Raw genomic sequence first — 18,808 nt, 5'->3', positions numbered from 1 at the left:
ACTAAGACCAATTAAATGAAGTCTTTTCTTGATAAGAACTCACACTAACTCTTGAATGTTTGTTTGTCAAGAAATGTTTCTTGACTGAGAATCTTATATGTCAAGAGGTCAGTGGGAGTCTTAATGGTCTTGAATAGTTTCAAGAACTAATCAAGAATAAACCTTTCAGTTATCACTAGCACACGACCTGAGGTTGATAACCTATCGTGTTGACATATTCTTGTTTTTGTGCCCGTTCCAGTTGAGTTGACTATGCATGTGAGTTCTATGAGTTCTCATTTGATTGCATAAGGCAAAGCACCTTGATTCGTGAAAGTATATTGATATGTATGGGTGAGCTTCTCAATAACTTGGAAGCATTGGTAGGCCCTTGTGCTGCCGGATTGGAAGAAATTAAGAATAAGTAGGTTCGGTCCATATGAGTTTGAATTTGTCATAAACCTTATCTTATGATAGTGGTTCGAAATGACAAGTTCACATGGATAGGAACACATACACCATAAAATCTAACTGGTAAGAGGTTTCTCTCTACTTCATGAAAAAGATTGTGAGGAAACACTTTCACTAATAGATTTTAAAGGATTAGAGTTAGAAGTTGTGATAATTGCGTTCTCAAGTTCGAGTATGATTTCGGCATCCCTCTTTATAGTTCGAATTGTGAGAAATGGCAAATAGTTTGAACATTCGGGACTTACTGCAATAAGTTCTGAAAAGGTTTATACACACACATAAGCTATCTAATGAAAGGTGTGTGAGCTTGAGAAGTCTAGATAAAGACTTATCGAAGCACCACATATCAGAAATCTGAACTTTGATAAGAAAGTCAATAAGTATTGATTTCTAGAAGTCCAGCTAATTTTTTGGTACATGTCAAAGCTAGTGGGAACATAATTGTTGTGCTAGCAGAAGTATAATTGTTATGCGAGTGGGAGCATAATTATTGTACTGGGTGTTGCAAGTAGGTAATACTAATTGTAGGAAACAAAGGTTACAAATTTGCAAAGTTGCAGAGTTTGGAAATTGTTTTGCTATAGTAAGGTTTAAGGGAGAGGATACTAATACTTCATTTCGAATCTAAAAGTTTAGATTGAAATTTTAATAGAACTTAGTCATGGACATATATGAATATTATGTTGAAATGATTCAACATAGGAAATTCTATATGTGGAAATATTATAGCAATAAACTAGTCAAGTATCATGTCTTTATGTGAGACATTATGAATCGTATCACATATTCTTCGGGTATAGGATCGATTGCATATGTTGTAATATTCGCCTATTATGATTTTCCAAATGCCTAGGCCATTAAGAGGGAAAAAGGACCAGAACCGTATATGACTGATGTTGGTAAACAACTGTCAAGGACAATCTGAGGTTTACCAAATATTGGTTGCTTGTGGACAGTTGGAAGTATGGTATAATTTTGGAAGGACCATATTGACATGTTCTGAGAAGAGGTAACTCTTGTTCAGAATTGATAGTCATATGGGAATATGGAAATGTTTCCATAAGTGGAAGTTGGTAATAAAGACCTTTGTGTAAGATTAGTAACTTTAATGCAAGAAGGATGTTCAACGAATGCTCTTTGAATGTGAGACTTCGTTTCCATGGAATTGTTTTTGTAATCCATCTCCAGTGGAATGCTTTGTAATATCATTGGCAAAGTCTCTGTGACTTTGGTGCCTTGACATTACAAAAGGATCATTGCATATAAGTTTAAATCTTACAGATTTCTGAAGTGGCAAGAATTTGGTATTCTTACACTTGTGATAAGGATTTGGAATTGTGAAATGAGTATCATTGGAAATGTGTTCAATTGATCTATTTCACAAAAGAAATGACCATAGATAAACATGGTGTGCATGCTAAGAGCATGGCATGACAGATGTTTTTAATTCAAGTATTGTGTTGATTAATCGAAACAGTAAACAATGAATAAGGTCTAATTAATATGGTGATTAAATAACAAGTATTTTTATTTATATTCAAAAGTTTTGAGACCATATTGGATTAGATTATTCTTGTGTTTCGCTTCGCATTTTTTACTTCCCGAATAATAAGATTATTCAAACATCCACAGTCAATCATACTTTGGAAGTAAGTAATAAGGTAAGACTGTCATGGACCGGACTGTAGATTGTCTAAGTGCTTAGACAATAGCACAAGTTTACTATAGTGTTCATGAGTACTCCTGAAACAGGATTTAAGTATTGGATTAAACCCACGCTCATTTGAATCACTTCATGGATTTTATCACGAGTGATTGTGAGACGATAATATATTATATTCTTGAAACGAAGACATATAGTTGTTGTTTACAAGTCGCTTGCGCATTGATAATACATAAACGCATCGGTAACTTGATGTTATAAAAAGTATTGTTGTGTGTGATTTGATGAGTAAATAGTACAAACATATGAGTCGAAGTTTATCCGTTCCTTTTACCCTAAATGGGATCAAAGCGATATTTGGGGGCCCCTCGATGATTTAGTGATGACACCCTAAGCGATTGGCCAAGCCTGGACTAAGTTGATGTGTTCAATTGTAGTCTGTTATCAGTCGTCATAAATCAGAAATCAGGAAAATAAACCTTGGACAGAGAGAATGATTATAAATCCATGTCTCATGTCCATACGATATCTTGTAGAACGGAGGAATATTTGATCCCTTATCTAAAGGACGCGTTTCTGATAAGATCAGAGTTCGACAGCGGCCTTTGAAAGCTACGATTGCTAATCAGATTCTGAAGTCATACATGTAATAAAAGTTATTAGACTTATCCAAGTAGGAGACTGTTGGATTAGGTGTCTAAGCCTGTAACGCCCCGTTTATTTAAATAAATTAATAAATGTAAGTCCCGGACTAAGTTGTAAAGAATTTTGAAAGTCGAGGGTTAAAAGTGTACGCTCGGGACTTAAATTGAAAAGATTTGAAGGCTTAAGGGTGTATTGGTGATTTAGGGATCTATTATGAAAGAAATTTATGGGATCAGGGTTTAAAAGGTAAGTTTTGGATGCAGTTTGTAAAGATTTCTGAGGGCAGGGTCTATTTGGTATGTTTTGGATTTAGATTGAAAACAAATTGGGGTGGAGGGGCTGAAGTTAAATAATTCGATCATAAGTTTGAAATAAGATATGGGATATACCCGTATCCCTTCCCCACGTCGCTTCCTTCAACCCTAAACCTAAGAGACCATTTCTTTTACTCCAGGCGCCATCACCATGCGTTACTCTTTCAGCCGCCACCTTCCTCTTGTTCTTCGGACCAGTCAAGAGCGTCGCATGCTGCCTCACCGACGAGTACCACCGCATCGCTGCCACGGGAGGAGCCGCCGAGACCCACGAAGGAGGCGGTGAACGCTGCCGTCGAGTATGAGCAACCGAACTTCCGGTTAGTCCACCGCAAACCACCCACCTATCCTTCTTCTTCGTTCTTTCTGTGATTGGGTGTTGTGTACGTCAGGTCCTGCCGCCAGCAACCCTATGGCCGCCGTTTAGGGCCGCCGCCGCTGTGGGTCGCCATCTCTAGGGTTCCGTTCGTCGCCTGCCACCCGAAGTGGCTGGGTCGAAGGTGCCTCGGTCTTCAGGCCATGTTTTCGAGTGTGTATGTGCGTTGTTCGAGTGGGGAACAAGAGAACCGCTGCCACCACCGTGAGGTGGTGGCTGTTATCGAAAAATTTGCCGCTGCTGTTGCTTTTTTAGTGTTGTTGTCGCCACCGTGAGCCACCAAGGGAGGGTGGCTGGACCTTTGTGCAAATAGAAATCTTGTAGGTGTGTGTGTTTTGTTGTAGAAGGTGTTAATGGCCGAAAAACAGAATAGATGCCCACCATGGCCGCCAGCCATGGTGGCTGTCGCCGCGAGCCACCGCCGGCCACCACTAGGGTGGCTGTGTGCGTGTGCATGTTAGTTAGTGTGTGTGTGGTTATTTTGAATTAAAGCAGTGTAATTGTAATTAGCAAGATGAATAATAAAAAGAAACTCAAAACCACCACCATAGGGTGGTGGCCGCCGCCGTGAGCCGCCATTGACCACCACTACCCGAGGTGGTAGTGGGTGGTGCCCCACTAGCAAACCCTAATTGACCTAGCAAAACCCTAATGGGCTTAAGGATTAGTTTTGGGCCTATTGGGCACTGTTTGGGTGAAAAACCCTAATTAGGGTTTAGAAAACCCTAATTAGGGTTTAGAAAACCCTAATTGCAAGTATTTGGGCCTTGGACTTATTGGACCCACTTTTGGGCCATTGAGATTGGATTGTGTATTAAGCCCAATTTCTCCATGTCAATTATCTAGTAGAGTAAAGGACTTAATGGATTAAGTCCTTAATGGGCTAAGTGAGAAAACCCTAATATTCAATTGGGCTTTGTGTTGGGCCATCCAAGAATAATCAAATGGACTAGTGTAATTAGTTGGGCTTTAGGGTAAGGCCCATATGAAGGATTGGGCCCAATTTGGAAAATTTGGCCATAGATGGGCCATAGTTTGGGCCTAGATGGCTGTATGATATTGGGCCCTTAGAATGAGACATGTTGGACTGGACTGAACAACTGGGCCTTAAGGGAAGTCCATGTAGAGGTTTGGGCCCAATTTGGAAAGTTGGGGCATATGTTGGGCCTTGATCCCTAGTTGACTTTGGGCCTATGGATTGGGCCTTGGGCTTGGGTAAGCCAAGCTAGGGGTAATGTAGTAATTATCCAAAGTATGTATTTATAGTTATGTGTTAGAACCCAATTATTAATTGGGTGTTATTTTGGTGTTGACAGTTCGGGAATCTATCATCCATCAGCTAGGGTTGAGTCTGCGGAACTTCAGCAGTGTGGGATTGTGTCTACGAGACTTCAGCAGTGTGAGGTGAGTTTCCTTCGAGTAGGAACGGGTCTACGGCCACAATGCCGGCCTGTTTAGTTAGCAGTAGTTCCGGACTTCGGTCCGATGCAGTAGTTCAGTGTGCTTGATGTCTTTGTGATTCAAGTATGTCCTTGTGTTATGTGTTCTGGACTTCGGTCTGATGTAGTATGCAGTATATGTGTTTATGCTAGTAGTTATGATTATGCTATGCTATGTTCAGTCAGTTCCGGACTTCGGTCCGATGCAAAGGGCAAGGCCTCGGTTAGTTCCGGACTTCGGTCTGATGCAGTTTCCGGACCTCGATCCGATGCAGAGGGCAAGGCCCTGGTTAGTTCCAGACTTCGGTCCGATGCAGTTTCTGGACTTCGGTCCGATGCAGTGGGCGAGGCCCTAGTTAGTTCCGGATTTCGGTCCGATGCAGTGGGCAAGGCCCTAGTCAGTTCCGGACTTCGGTCTGATGCAGTGGGCAAGGCCCAATATGTGCTTTATATGTTATTGTATGGTATGTGGTAGTTTGGGGAGACTCACTAAGCTTCGTGCTTACAGTTTTCAGTTTTGGTTTCAGGTACTCAGTTTTCAAAAGAGGAGCTCGGGAAGATTGCAGTGCACACACCATTTGTTCAGCCTGGCATGTTTATATTCTGATATACTTGACAGTTATTATAATATTTTGAGATACATTGCTTATGATTTTTATATGATGTTTATCGACTATGGTTTTTATTATTAAATTAAACGAAATTTTCAGACTGTGTTTTTGGGATGTTACAAGTTGGTATCAGAGCCTTGGTTTGAGGGATTCGGGCACACTTTCGGGTGTGTCTGAACTCAAACTAAGGAAGTGGTATAAAGTTTTCAAAAGAAAAGAGTTTTAGAAAAGCGAAAAGAATTTTTAGAAAGAAAAGAACTTTGAAAAGAGAAAAGGGAGTGGTGCATGCAATCAGCCGAGCTCAAGTAAGTACTCCCAAATTACCCATGCAAGTTTATGTTATGATTATCAATTTCAGTTTCAGTAGAACAGCATGCTAGAATAGGACTAAGGATCTAGGAGGATGCCTTATGTGCCTGCTATATGTGTTCCAGCTTTATGAGAATTGCATGCTAGTATTGAGTAGACAGTAGTAGGATAGCCTGTTTAGGTTATGCCTGATAGTATGAGTTTAACATTGTATGCTAGTACAGTTTCTTGTTATGAGGATAGATTTGCCTGAATAGTTTCCTGTGTCTGAATGCTGCTTGCTTTGTGCTTGGTGGGACTCTGAGTGATGGGAGTTAGCCATTAGGTGAATACGTCACATCACATGTGATCAGGGTTGAATAATCTCAGAGTGCTGGATTTGGCCCTATTGCGCAGCTCTCGTCTGAGTCTAACCGTTGTAGGGACGAGTCTTTTACTCGAAGGATTATCTGAGCCTCGTCACATGTGATGGTATTCAGGTGATGGCTAATTGGCATTACAAGGAGGCCTTCAGCAGCTGATGATTGGTTTGGGTTGGAGATTTCCCTAGGGCAAGCCTAGGATGAGATTAGCATGAGATCAGTAGTAGCAGTAGAAGGGACTTGGTGGAGTCGAGGCAGTTCGTGAGGAAAGTACGGATATATGTGGAAGGTAGTATGGGCCCGTACTACTGAAAGCAGAGGATCCGTACTCGAATCAAGGAAAGCTGAGATGAATCCAGGAAACTTGTAGTGTGTGAGATCCCTCGATTTTTGATGAACATTGTGATGTTAGTGGTGGTATATTACCGAGTATAGTGGCGCTACGTGGTAGACCAGATGGTAGTTCTGGCGTCGACGAGGGATCAGGCTCGGACTCTGTAGCCGGGCAGATTGACGATCAGATGAGGGAGTTCATTCCATCTGAGAATTATGCGCAGTATCATTGACCAGACTCCTATGATCCTCAGTGTGATCAAGGAGGACATTATAGAGATTTGTGATGAGAGAACGAGTGCATTATGCACTGAGATAGCAGTCATGATAGAGACCCATACGTTGATGTTTCGGGAATTCAGAGTTTGTGAGGCTTCAGATTGTCGTGGGGTTAGGGGCCCCATTGTTAGCAGCAGATGGTTGGTAGATGTCGCCAACACTTTTGTCCCAGACATTGTCTCGAAAGGAGACAAGATCTGACTTACTTCCTGTCCCTTGAGGGATACAGCACGAGATTGATAGGAAGAAGTTGGTAGGGAGTTGAGTGATGATGCGGTTAATGCTATGTCATGGGATGACTTTTAGACCAGATTATGGGCAGAGTGTGCCCAGGCGATTGAGGCGCAGCAGTTGGCGCAAGAGTTGTTAGATCTCCACCAGACGACTGAGACTGTGGCAGAGATCACTGCCAAGTCTCGGGAAAAAGCTTATATGGTACCACAGTATGCAGCAGATGAGGAAATGAAGAAGGTAAGTTATCAGAGCATACTGTAGAATGATAGCAGGGAGATTGTGAGTATCTCGGGGTGCAAGACCCTGAATGATATGACTTCTAGAGCTTGAGAGCGGGATATTGACTTAGAGCACACTAGGAAGAGGGAACCAGATCAGTTGCTGATAGTGAGGGGTCTCGGGAGGAGACCGTAGATTTCAGATCAGCTTCTGAGAGGCCAACGGGGTCAGATTTGGTGCAGCACTTGCGAGAAACTACACAAGGGAGCCTTTCGTTTCAAGGGTTTGAGTAGGTGTAACCCTGAGTTATCCTTGGTTTGTGTCTGAATTATATTTTCAAGAGATGTCAGATACCAATTGCATGCCGAGAAGCATTAGCGAATAGTGATAGAGCAATTACCCAGATTACGGGATTGGGAAAGTACAACGTCATCTTGGTTTATTCCAAGACTGAGGAGCAGCACGAGAAGCACCTGAAGGAGGTGCTAGAGACTTTGAGAAGGGAGAGAATTTTCGCAAGGTTCTCCAATTGTGAGTTCTGGTTGCGCAGGGTGCAATTTCTTGGGCACCTTGTCAATCAGAAGGGTATTCTAGTCGATCCGGCCAAGTTAGAGGTCGTGATGCAGTGGGAGATTCCGAGGTCTCCAATTGAGATTCGGAGCTTCCTGGGTCTAGCGGGTTATTACCGGAGATTTATTCGGATTTTTAGAAGTTGTGTGATCTTTTGGATTAGCTGGTGTTGAAAACACTAGCAATGGTAAGTGTGGTTTCTAGCAGATTGGTCATGGGTGGTGAGAAGGATTGGGAATTCTTCCAGTTTTGTGTGCTGTAAGGCATTAGCTGAATCAAAGTGGGGGAGAATCGCCCAAGGATTCAGAAGCGGAAGCAGTTTTGAGACTAGGATAAGTTTTGCATCCTTGTCTGAAAGGGAGACAGCCCATGTGGTTGTATGGTTCGAGGAGAGTGTGATATGGAAGTTCGGAAAACTTGCCAATGATGAGATCGCGTTCTCGGAATGTTTGATAGCAGGACTTAGGGAATCCGGTTGGGGATTCCAGTCGGGACATGAGTTCAGCTGAGTGCGGGACAAGCGCGTGTTCGATCCAGTATAGATAGTGTTAGAGTGTTGTAAGTCTGCGGGTGTAGCCGTAGTATTCACTAGCAGCCAGATAGTGTTAGAGTGTTGTAAGTCTGCGGGTGTAGCCGTAGCATTCACTAGCAGTCAGATAGTGTTAGAGTGTTGTAAGTCTGCGGGTGTAGCCGTAGCATTCAGATAGTGTTAGAGTGTTGTAAGTCTGCGGGAGTAGCCGTAGCATTCACTAGCAGCAGATAGTGATAAAGTGTTGTAAGTCTATGGGTGTAGTCGTAGCATTCACTAGGTTATTAGATAGCGTGAGTGTGTCGTTAGGACGCGGGAAGGACAGTAGTACCCACCAGTTCGGGTATAGCAGTGAGGATATGGAAATCCACAGATTGGATTTCGGAGATTCCCAGACGGATTAGACTTGGTTAAGCCAGTGATAAGACTGTAGAAGCGCCACTACAGATAAGAGAGCAAAGAAGGAGTGGACTGCTTAAGGTCATTTATGACATAAGGCTACCAATGGTCATGTAGGAATCACTTTTAGCCTTGGGTTTGGTGACGTCAGGATTCGACGTATGGAACCAATCAGTTAGATCAAAAGTTTGTTAGGGCCACAGTGACAAGGTAACTAGTGGCAACTAGTTCTAGAGAAGGGTTGCGTTCAGAAGTCGTGTGAGGCGACTAGTTAAGGAGTCCTCTGGCTCCGCAACCGGGCCGGAACCCGGTATTTCAGATTATTGGCGAAAAATTGAGACTAGGAAGGTCTCGATAGATGTTGGAAAGCAGCCATGTAGCAGCATGCTGTTTCAGGCAGTTCAATATTTCAGGTAGTTCCGTGTTTCAGGCAGTTCAGTGTTCAGGCAGTTCAGTGTTCAGGCAGTAAGTGTTCAGGCAGTTCACTGTTCAGGCAGTTCAGTGTTTTAGAAATTTCAATGCTTCAGACAGTCAGTGTCTTAAGCGGTAATGGTATTTGGGGATTTCATGTATGGTTAGAGTCACAGATATCTTGGGTTATGCTAAGTCACTTACAGCAGGATTATATGAGTTTTGGCTACATATAAGTAAATCGCAGGGATAGGGGGTCTGTGATTCTGTTCTTTTAGTGGGAGCTTTGAGTTATCAGAAGATGAGTAGGCAGCTGAGAGACAAGTGGATTGGAGTCAGCAGTAATGATTCAGTATGGGCGGTCAGTTAGAGGGTCAGATCATCCTAAAACTACAGATTTCAGAGTGAGTAATGTGATCGTAATGCAATAAATTTGCATATCTTCGGGTTCTAGGGACCTGCAAGGGATAGTTTTGGTTGCCCTGGGAAAGCTAGGGTGTGCCTAGGATTGTGGTCATGATACTTGAGTAGTTGGGCGCGTAAGGAATGGTAAGAAATGATTTCGAGGACGAAATCTAATTTAAGTGGGGGAGAGTTGTAACGCCCCGTTTATTTAAATAAATTAATAAATGTAAGTCCCGGACTAAGTTGTGAAGAATTTTGAAAGTCGAGGGTTAAAAGTGTACGTTCGGGACTTAAATTGAAAAGATTTGAAGGCTTAAGGGTGTATTGGTGATTTAGGGATCTATTATGAAAGAAATTTATGGGATCAGGGTTTAAAAGGTAAGTTTTGGATGCAGTTTGTAAAGATTTCTGAGGGCAGGGTCTATTTGGTATGTTTTGGATTTAGATTGAAAACAAATTGGGGTGGAGGGGCTGAAGTTAAATAATTCGATCATAAGTTTGAAATAAGATACGAGATATACCCGTCTCCCTTCCCCACGTCGCTTCCTTCAACCATAAACCTAAGAGACCATTTCTTTTACTCCAGCCACCATCACCATGTGTTACTCTTTCAGCCACCACCTTCCTCTTGTTCTTCGGACCAGTCAAGAGCGTCGCATGCTGCCTCACCGACGAGTACCACCGCATCGCTGCCACGGGAGAAGCCGCCGAGACCCACGAAGGAGGCGGTGAACGCTGTCGTCGAGTATGAGCAACCGAACTTCCGGTTAGTCCACCGCAAACCACCCACCTATCCTTCTTCTTCGTTCTTTCTGTGATTGGGTGTTGTGTACGTCAGGTCCTGCCGCCAGCAACCCTATGGCCGCCGTTTAGGGTCGCCGCCGCTGTGGGTCGCCATCTCTAGGGTTCCGTTCGTCGCCTGCCACCCGAAGTGGCTGGGTCGAAGGTGCCTCGGTCTTCAGGCCATGTTTTCGAGTGTGTATGTGCGTTGTTCGAGTGGGGAACAAGAGAACCGCTGCCACCACCATGAGGTGGTGGCTGTTATCGAAAAAGCCGTCGCTGCTGCTGCCTTTTAGTGTTGCTGCCGCCACCGTGAGCCACCAAGGGAGGGTGGCTGGACCTTTGTGCAAATAGAAATCTTGTAGGTGTGTGTGTTTTGTTGTAGAAGGTGTTAATGGCCGGAAAACGGAATAGATGCCCACCATGGCCGCCGCCGCGAGCCACCGCCGGCCACCACTAGGGTGGCTGTGTGCGTGTGCATGTTAGTTAGTGTGTGTGTGGTTATTTTGAATTAAAGCAGTGTAATTGTAATTAACAAGATGAATAATAAAAAGAAACTCAAAACCACCACTATAGGGTGGCCGCCGCCGCCGTGAGCCGCCATTGACCACCACTACCCGAGGTGGTAGTGGGTGGTGCCCCACTAGCAAACCCTAATTGACCTAGCAAAACCCTAATGGGCTTAAGGATTAGTTTTGGGCCTATTGGGTCATGTTTGGGTGAAAAACCCTAATTAGGGTTTAGAAAACCCTAATTGCAAGTATTTGGGCCTTGGACTTATTGGACCCACTTTTGGGCCATTGAGATTGGATTGTGTATTAAGCCCAATTTCTCCATGTCAATTATCTAGTAGAGTAAAGGACTTAATGGATTAAGTCCTTAATGGGCTAAGTGAGAAAACCCTAATATTCAATTGGGCTTTGTGTTTAGTGTAATTAGTTGGGCTTTAGGGTAAGGCCCATATGAAGGATTGGGCCCAATTTGGAAAATTGGGCCATAGATGGGCCATAGTTTGGGCCTAGATGGTTGTATGATATTGGGCCCTTAGAATGAGATATGTTGGACTGGACTGAACAACTGGGCCTTAAGGGAAGTCCATGTAGAGGTTTGGGCCCAATTTGGAAAGTTGGGGCATATGTTGGGCCTTGATCCCTAGTTGACTTTGGGCCTATGGATTGGGCCTTGGGCTTGGGTAAGCCAAGCTAGGGGTAATGTAGTAATTATCCAAAGTATGTATTTATAGTTATGTGTTAGAACCCAATTATTAATTGGGTGTTATTTTGGTGTTGACAGTTCGGGAATCTGTCATCCATCAGCTAGGGTTGAGTCTGCGGAACTTCAGCAGTGTGGGATTGTGTCTACGAGACTTCAGCAGTGTGAGGTGAGTTTCCTTCGAGTAGGAACGGGTCTACGGCCACAATGTCGGCCCGTTTAGTTACCAGTAGTTCCGGACTTCGGTCCGATGCAGTAGTTCAGTATGCTTGATGTCTTTGTGATTCAAGCATGTCCTTGTGTTATGTGTTCTGGACTTCGGTCTGATGTAGTATGCAGTATATGTGTTTATGCTAGTAGTTATGATTATGCTATGCTATGTTCAGTCAGTTCCGGACTTCGGTCTGATGCAAAGGGCAAGGCCCCGGTTAGTTCCGGACTTCGGTCCGATGCAGTTTCCGGACCTCGGTCCGATGCAGAGGGCAAGGCCCTGGTTAGTTCCGGACTTCGGTCCGATGCAGTTTCTGGACTTCGGTCCGATGCAGTGGGCGAGGCCCTAGTTAGTTCCGGACTTCGGTCCGATGCAGTGGGCGAGGCCCTAGTTAGTTCCGGATTTCGGTCTGATGCAGTGGGCAAGGCCCTAGTCAGTTCCAGACTTCGGTCTGATGCAGTGGGCAAGGCCCAGTATGTGCTTTATATGTTATTGTATGGTATGTGGTAGTTTGGGGAGACTCACTAAGCTTCGTGCTTACAGTTTTCAGTTTTGGTTTTAGGTACTCAGTTTTCAAAAGATGAGCTCGGGAAGATTGCAGTGCACACACCATTTGTTCAGTCTGGGATGTTTATACTCTGATATACTTGATAGTTATTATAATATTTTGAGATACATTGCTTATGATTTTTATATGATGTTTATCGACTATGGTTCTTATTATTAAATTAAACGAAATTTTCAGACTGTGTTTTTGGGATGTTACAAAGCCCATAACTACATTTGGTATGTACTTGATTTGATTATGAGCATGGTCCTTTTGGGTTGCCTTCACTCATGCAACTTGATAGGATGACAAGTGGAGAAAGAGTAGGATTTATTATATGAATAATAAATTGGTACTCAAAATGATTTTATTAATATATTACAAGATTAATATATTATTTGGAAATCATTTTATTAATTAGTAATTAATCAGAAATTAATTGATATTAATTTTGGGATTAAAAGGAACTGATTAATAATGGAGGGGTTGTTTTGCAAATCATTGATAGTTGTGAAACTGGGCCTAGGGACTTCTTGATGGTAGTGGACGAAATTTATAGCTTGGGCTTATAAGATTTCCTCCAAGGCATCTTATGGAGGTCCATGGGTTGCTTTGGGCTTAAGTTAGGAACTAGGGTTTCCTTATTCAAGTCCAGCTTCAAGACTAAGCAACCTAGCCTTATATAAACCCTCTAAAACCTAAGGAAATCGTCCAAAAAGCTTCTATGAGTTGCCCTAGCCGATTTTCCACCTCTCTCCATGTCATTCTTTGCATTGGGTGTTTGTGACTGCATTAGAGGTGCAACACTTGGGGCACTAAACTTTCAAGAGTCAAGGATTGCTCTTGTTATTACAATATAACAAGTGAGGTAATCTTCCAACCCTTATATATATATATATATATATATATATATATATATATATATATATATATATATATATATATATACATGAATTTCGAAATTATGTATGCTAGATCTAGGGGTTTGCTTTGGATAATTAATTTGCATGTATAACTTGAGAAAAACCTAGATCCAAAGTTTTAGGGTTGCATTTGCACCATATGAATGTTGTAATGCTCAAAACCCATCAGTTACATATATTTATTTATTAAAAAAATTAAAATAAAGATATTTTAAAAAAACACACACACAATAATAATAATAATTTGTATATCATTTTTGGATTTTTTTTGTAATTCTCTTTAATAAATATTATTACTACAATTATAAAGATACCATCTATATCCTATATAACTTAAGAGGACTTTGTTGATTTGTCGCAAAAAGTGTATTTATGTAACATTCGAGTCTGGTGATATGTTTCTTTTTAACCCTTAATGTAAAATTTCTCTCATTTAAGTCCCTAGCTCGGTACGCGGGGCGTACTCTATGAGTACGTTGAGCGTACTGGCTCGTTGGTTGGATCGAGGATGCACCCATGTACGTTGGGCGTACGTGGGAGTACGCAGGACGTACGCAATGCAAGGGAAAACTCTAATTTTTAGGGTTTGTGCCCTATTTAAACAACTTATGACACCTTTGGATCTCCTTATGAACAACCTCCATCTCTCTATACCCTAAAACCGAAACCCTAATTGCCCCTTTGTGAGATTTGATCTTGGAAGTGAGTTTTGGTGGTGCTTTTGGTGAAGTGAAGGAAGAAGAACGCTTGGAGGTTGCTTATGAGTGGCTTGAGCTTGTAGATCCAGAATCATCTTCATCTTTGCAAGCTATTTGAGGTATAAAGTTCTCTTCTTGATGGTTCCTTATGCTAGATCTAACTTAGGATGTTATTTGTGCAATTTAGGGTCCTTTAACCCATATTTGAGATTATGGTCCACTCCAGAAGCCATAGATGTTAGATCTTAGCACCTTTGAGGTCCCTTGTCCATAAAAATGCAACCTTTATGAGTTATTTTGGTCCATGCATGTGTTAGGATCCTTGTTATGATTCTCTTTGAGTTTTGGGTCTTATTAAGTCATGCATGGGAGTAAAGTTGCCAACTGTACGTGTTAAGTCACCGTTTAGGATCAGATCTGAGAGTTTGGCTTGATGGCTTAACCAATTAAGTTCTTAATGGGTTGGGTTGGTCTTCGGCGGAGTACGTGGGGCGTACCCAGCTCGTACGCTGCGCGTACTGGCCCCGGAAGGAGTACGTTGAGCGTAAGTCTTAGTACGCCAAGCGTACTCAACAATTTGACTTTTGTTGACTTTCGCGTATTGGGCTATATTTTAGACTTTTTTGGGTTTGGGCGTGGTTGGGCCAATAGTATTTTGATATTGGGGCATGATAAGGATTTGGGCCTTCTTGGAATTAGTCCCATGATGAGTTTTGGGCCCAATTAGGAAGTTTTGAATTATGGACCAATTATTAATTGGATATTAGTTGATGGTGTTAGCGTGGAGATTTTTCCAGATCAGCAGTCTAAGATTTTATTTGAGATTCGGCAGCTTGAGGTGAGTTTCCTTACTGTGTTTGGTGGGTCGAAGACACCAACGTCGGCTCATAGTTTATTATAATTAGGATGTTATTTGTCTACGTGACTCTTGCATGTATAATATCTTATATGTATACCAGGCGGGGCGTGATGATTATATTGTATGCTATTTATCTTTGTGATCCTTGCATGTGTTTATGTGTTTGTATGTATACCGGGAGGGGCCCGATGCCAGGCGGGGCCTGATGACTGACAGATCTGTTCAAAGCGGGTCTTGATGTTGGGCGGGGCCCATTATATGTTTGATATGTGTGGTATGTGTTAATTTGGGAAACTCACTAAGCATTGTGCTTACAGTTTTCAGTTTATGTTTTAGGTACTTCTGGTTCGAAAGGGAAGAGCTCGGGGTGATCGCGTCGCACACACCATATTGTTCCACATTTTGTTTAACTTCGATGTACTTGGATGATTTTGACATACTCTGATTTCACTATGGTCTTATGATAATGTTTTGGATATTGGTTTTATTAATATAAAAATTGAAATTTTGGGACGTTACAATTTCTAGGCCAAATGTTACTTCATTGTTGAATTTTTAGGTCTTGGGTGTAAAATATTTACCATAAAACTACAACTTACTGATGGTTCTTTCATAATCGAACGACGCCTCAAAAGTAAAGGCTTATTAGAGGTTGTTATTCCTAAATAAAGCTTCATTATAAACTACGTGGCCTAGAAATGCACTTCTTACGACAAATCAACAAAAGTCTGTTTTTATGTTCATTAATACTTCATATTTGTCAAAAAACTGATTTTAACCTTTTACCAGTTTTTGCATCCTCATAGTCGGTCAGCATCACCATAAAAACCCTCATATTTACACATCACCACCATCACATTCTGTCACCACCACCACCCTTTGTCACCAACAACACCATCTTCACAACAAAACACTGGTAACCCCCGTCAGCACCATCTCCAACCCACCTTTTGCATTCTTCATCTCCGACCCACCATCATCACCATCGTTCACTTACTATTTTTCTCTTCACAACCTGATAAAAAGCCTAAAATGACAAAACTTACCTAAATATGACGCATTAATAAACACAAATTTGGACTTAGGACATAACCACACATTTCATGTAATATGAGGGCTTTTATGACAGTAAACCTAATATAAGAGATACAATAGTTATAAAAGCACATGCTAAATACAATTAATAAAATTTTTATTGATTTGTCATAATGAGTGCATGTCTAGGCCACATATATCACAGAGCTCGATTTAGGAATTGTATTTAGATGATATCTTTACGATTATAGTAATGATATTTATTAAAGATAATCACAAAAAAAATCCCCAAAATGATATATAAATTATCATTAATGTGTTTTTTAATAAAAACAAAATATGAGTTTTTAGTGAAAGGGGTGTAGATGGTATCTTTATCTTATGTTTTTTAATAAATAAATATAAGATTTCTCCAAATAAATTTAATATACATAAAAAAGAAAATCCTTAGAAAAAGCTTTAAATTTTAATCTTATTAACGAAAAAGTCATCCATGATTTGTTTTTTGTTTTGTTTTGTTGTTATTATTATTATTATTTTCGTAATTTAACCCTTAAAACCGGCACTAACCGGTTACAAGGGTTGTTTTGCTAATGTTTACCAGTTTCAATGGTTAAATAACAAAATAAAATAATGGATGACTTTTTTGTCAATAAAGCCAATATATATGGACTTTTCAACAGATTTCGCGAGGAAATAAAAATAATATACCCACATTTATTCTTAGAAACCGTGATTTCAAGAACTTGATCGTCCTAAAAAGGGGGAGTTTAGTTGTAACATCCTTATATTAGGGATAATTGAAATTTGCTAAATAATTAAATTTGATAAAATAAATAATAATAAATAAATAAAATGGTGAAATAAGGAATGTATTGATTTTACATTTTATTTAGTAGTTTGGAAAAGAAAAAAATCTATGATAAAACAAGTTTTTTGGTTAAAAAAAAATATAAAATAATGGTTAATTTTTCTTTGAGAAAAAAATTTAGTATTTAACCAAGACATAATGAAATAAGCTTCTTGGGGACTAAGAATATAGAAACATTGTGGGGAAGGGTTAGAATGGTAAATATGGTAAGAACTAGTTGCTTATATTTCATTAATGGTCAAATTATATAATCGGAACTTTAGGGTAAAATTTGCCAAGACACATAAGATGAGAGGCCAACCATATTTCTATCTTCTTCACCATTTGCTCAAATTGACATGGAGAAGGGAAGAGCTAAGAGATCTAGGTGAGAATCGTGAATGTTGTTTGAAGAATTGAAGTTAAGGATTACTCTTTGAGTTTAGAAGGTACTATTCCTTTTGTTTCCTTCCTTAGATTCGACCCGGTGTCTGGAGAATCCTCCATTTGGTTGCGATTAATGACTTCTAAGTAGTTTCTAGTTCTATTTTGACATGTACTCTTCAAACTTCATGTAAATCTCATTTTCCTTTAGCCTAACGGTATCATAAGTTAACAGATAGGTGCCTCGTCAATCAGATGTTGAAGATTTAAGTGTGGTTGTGGACAAAAGGTGTAGATGTAGGAGTAGAGTGATGGGTATGTGTAAGGTGTTCTAAAAAATCCCCTCTGCCTTGTTTGATATGAAGTTTGAAGATGTTTTTGAAGCTTTAAATCACTAACAATGGTGGAATCTAAATGTAACTTGTTTTCATGAAATTGATAATGATTCTAAACTCATTTTTTCTATTCTCAAACAATGTTCAAGTTAGAAAATTGATCATTTGTTAGGAATTGCATCTATGGATCTATTTGACTTTTAACTTTGACTCAGGGCTTCAGTGGTGATTCAAGCTCTGCATATTACTCAACTTAACTTTTAATCCATTAAGCCTTATGGAAATGTAATAAGTTTGGTGCACTTGGTCAAACTAAAGCTTAATGTTTTACTATCTATGTTTATAAAAGGATTAAGGAGAAATTGGAGCTTGTATGATTTTTAAGAGAACTAAACTAAGCTTAGAATGTTCAAATTATTGGATCATCACTTGAAAGCCATATATTCATGTGTAATTTTGATATCATTTATCTCATAAATCATGTTTTCTATATGAATACTATAAGTAATTGTGACATTTATTAAATCTAATTAAAAAAGTACTATATTTGTTTGATTTAGAAAGTTATTGCTTGTTTTGGAATCGCTTTGGATATCCTATATATACATTCACTTAGGGTGAGATTGTGACCATATAATATGGGTAACCAATTTCAATATGATACATTCCTTTTGCGGGGTTGAGTTACTCCTCAAAAAGCAAATTCAAGATATTCCATATGTGGGTGTGAGTGTGGACCGACTATTATATGTGTGGTCTACTATGATGACTCACTAGTACCTAAGTTTATAGAATGAGTAAAAGTTAAAGGTTATGTTACATGCTCACTATTCATTAGCGCGTGTATTATGTTAACCATCATTAGGAATTTTGGATTATTTTGGATTATTGAGATTAACTTAAGTATTAAGATTAACTTGAGTTGGGATTTAGATGTATTTGTAATGCATCCTTTATCTTTTGTGTTTGATTTGTGGAATAACTAAAGGTATCTTTTTTGTTTTATTTGTGAAATAACTAAAGGCATTTTGGCAATGATTTTTTTTGGATAAAGACTCTTTCCTAATTATGTTGGTAGCTATTGGTTTTGAAAACTATTTTTGAAGGTTTGACTTTGAGTTTGAGTTTGGTAATTCACCATCATCCAAAACTTTTACGGAATTGACATTCGGTATACTCACTACATTTTTCATATCTAACACTTGTATTTTGGCATGTGCTTAGATTAAGGGAACTTGGTAAAGTCAGAGTGATGAATGCGATCATATTTATAAGGCTAGGACTTTGTAGTAGTTTCACCTTTGTACAATATTTTGAGACTAATTGTTGCTACCTCATATTTTGAGGGGATTATGACCCTGGAGGGTAACTAACTATTGAGTTTATTTTCATTTGGTCCTTTTTTTTGTATCCAATATACCATTCA

Source organism: Lactuca virosa, chromosome 9, assembly GCF_052849685.1.
Source record: "Lactuca virosa cultivar CGN04683 chromosome 9, Lactuca_virosa_CGN04683_v6, whole genome shotgun sequence".
NCBI classification, from domain to species: Eukaryota; Viridiplantae; Streptophyta; class Magnoliopsida; order Asterales; family Asteraceae; genus Lactuca; species Lactuca virosa.
Note: the sequence above shows the minus strand (reverse complement) of the source record.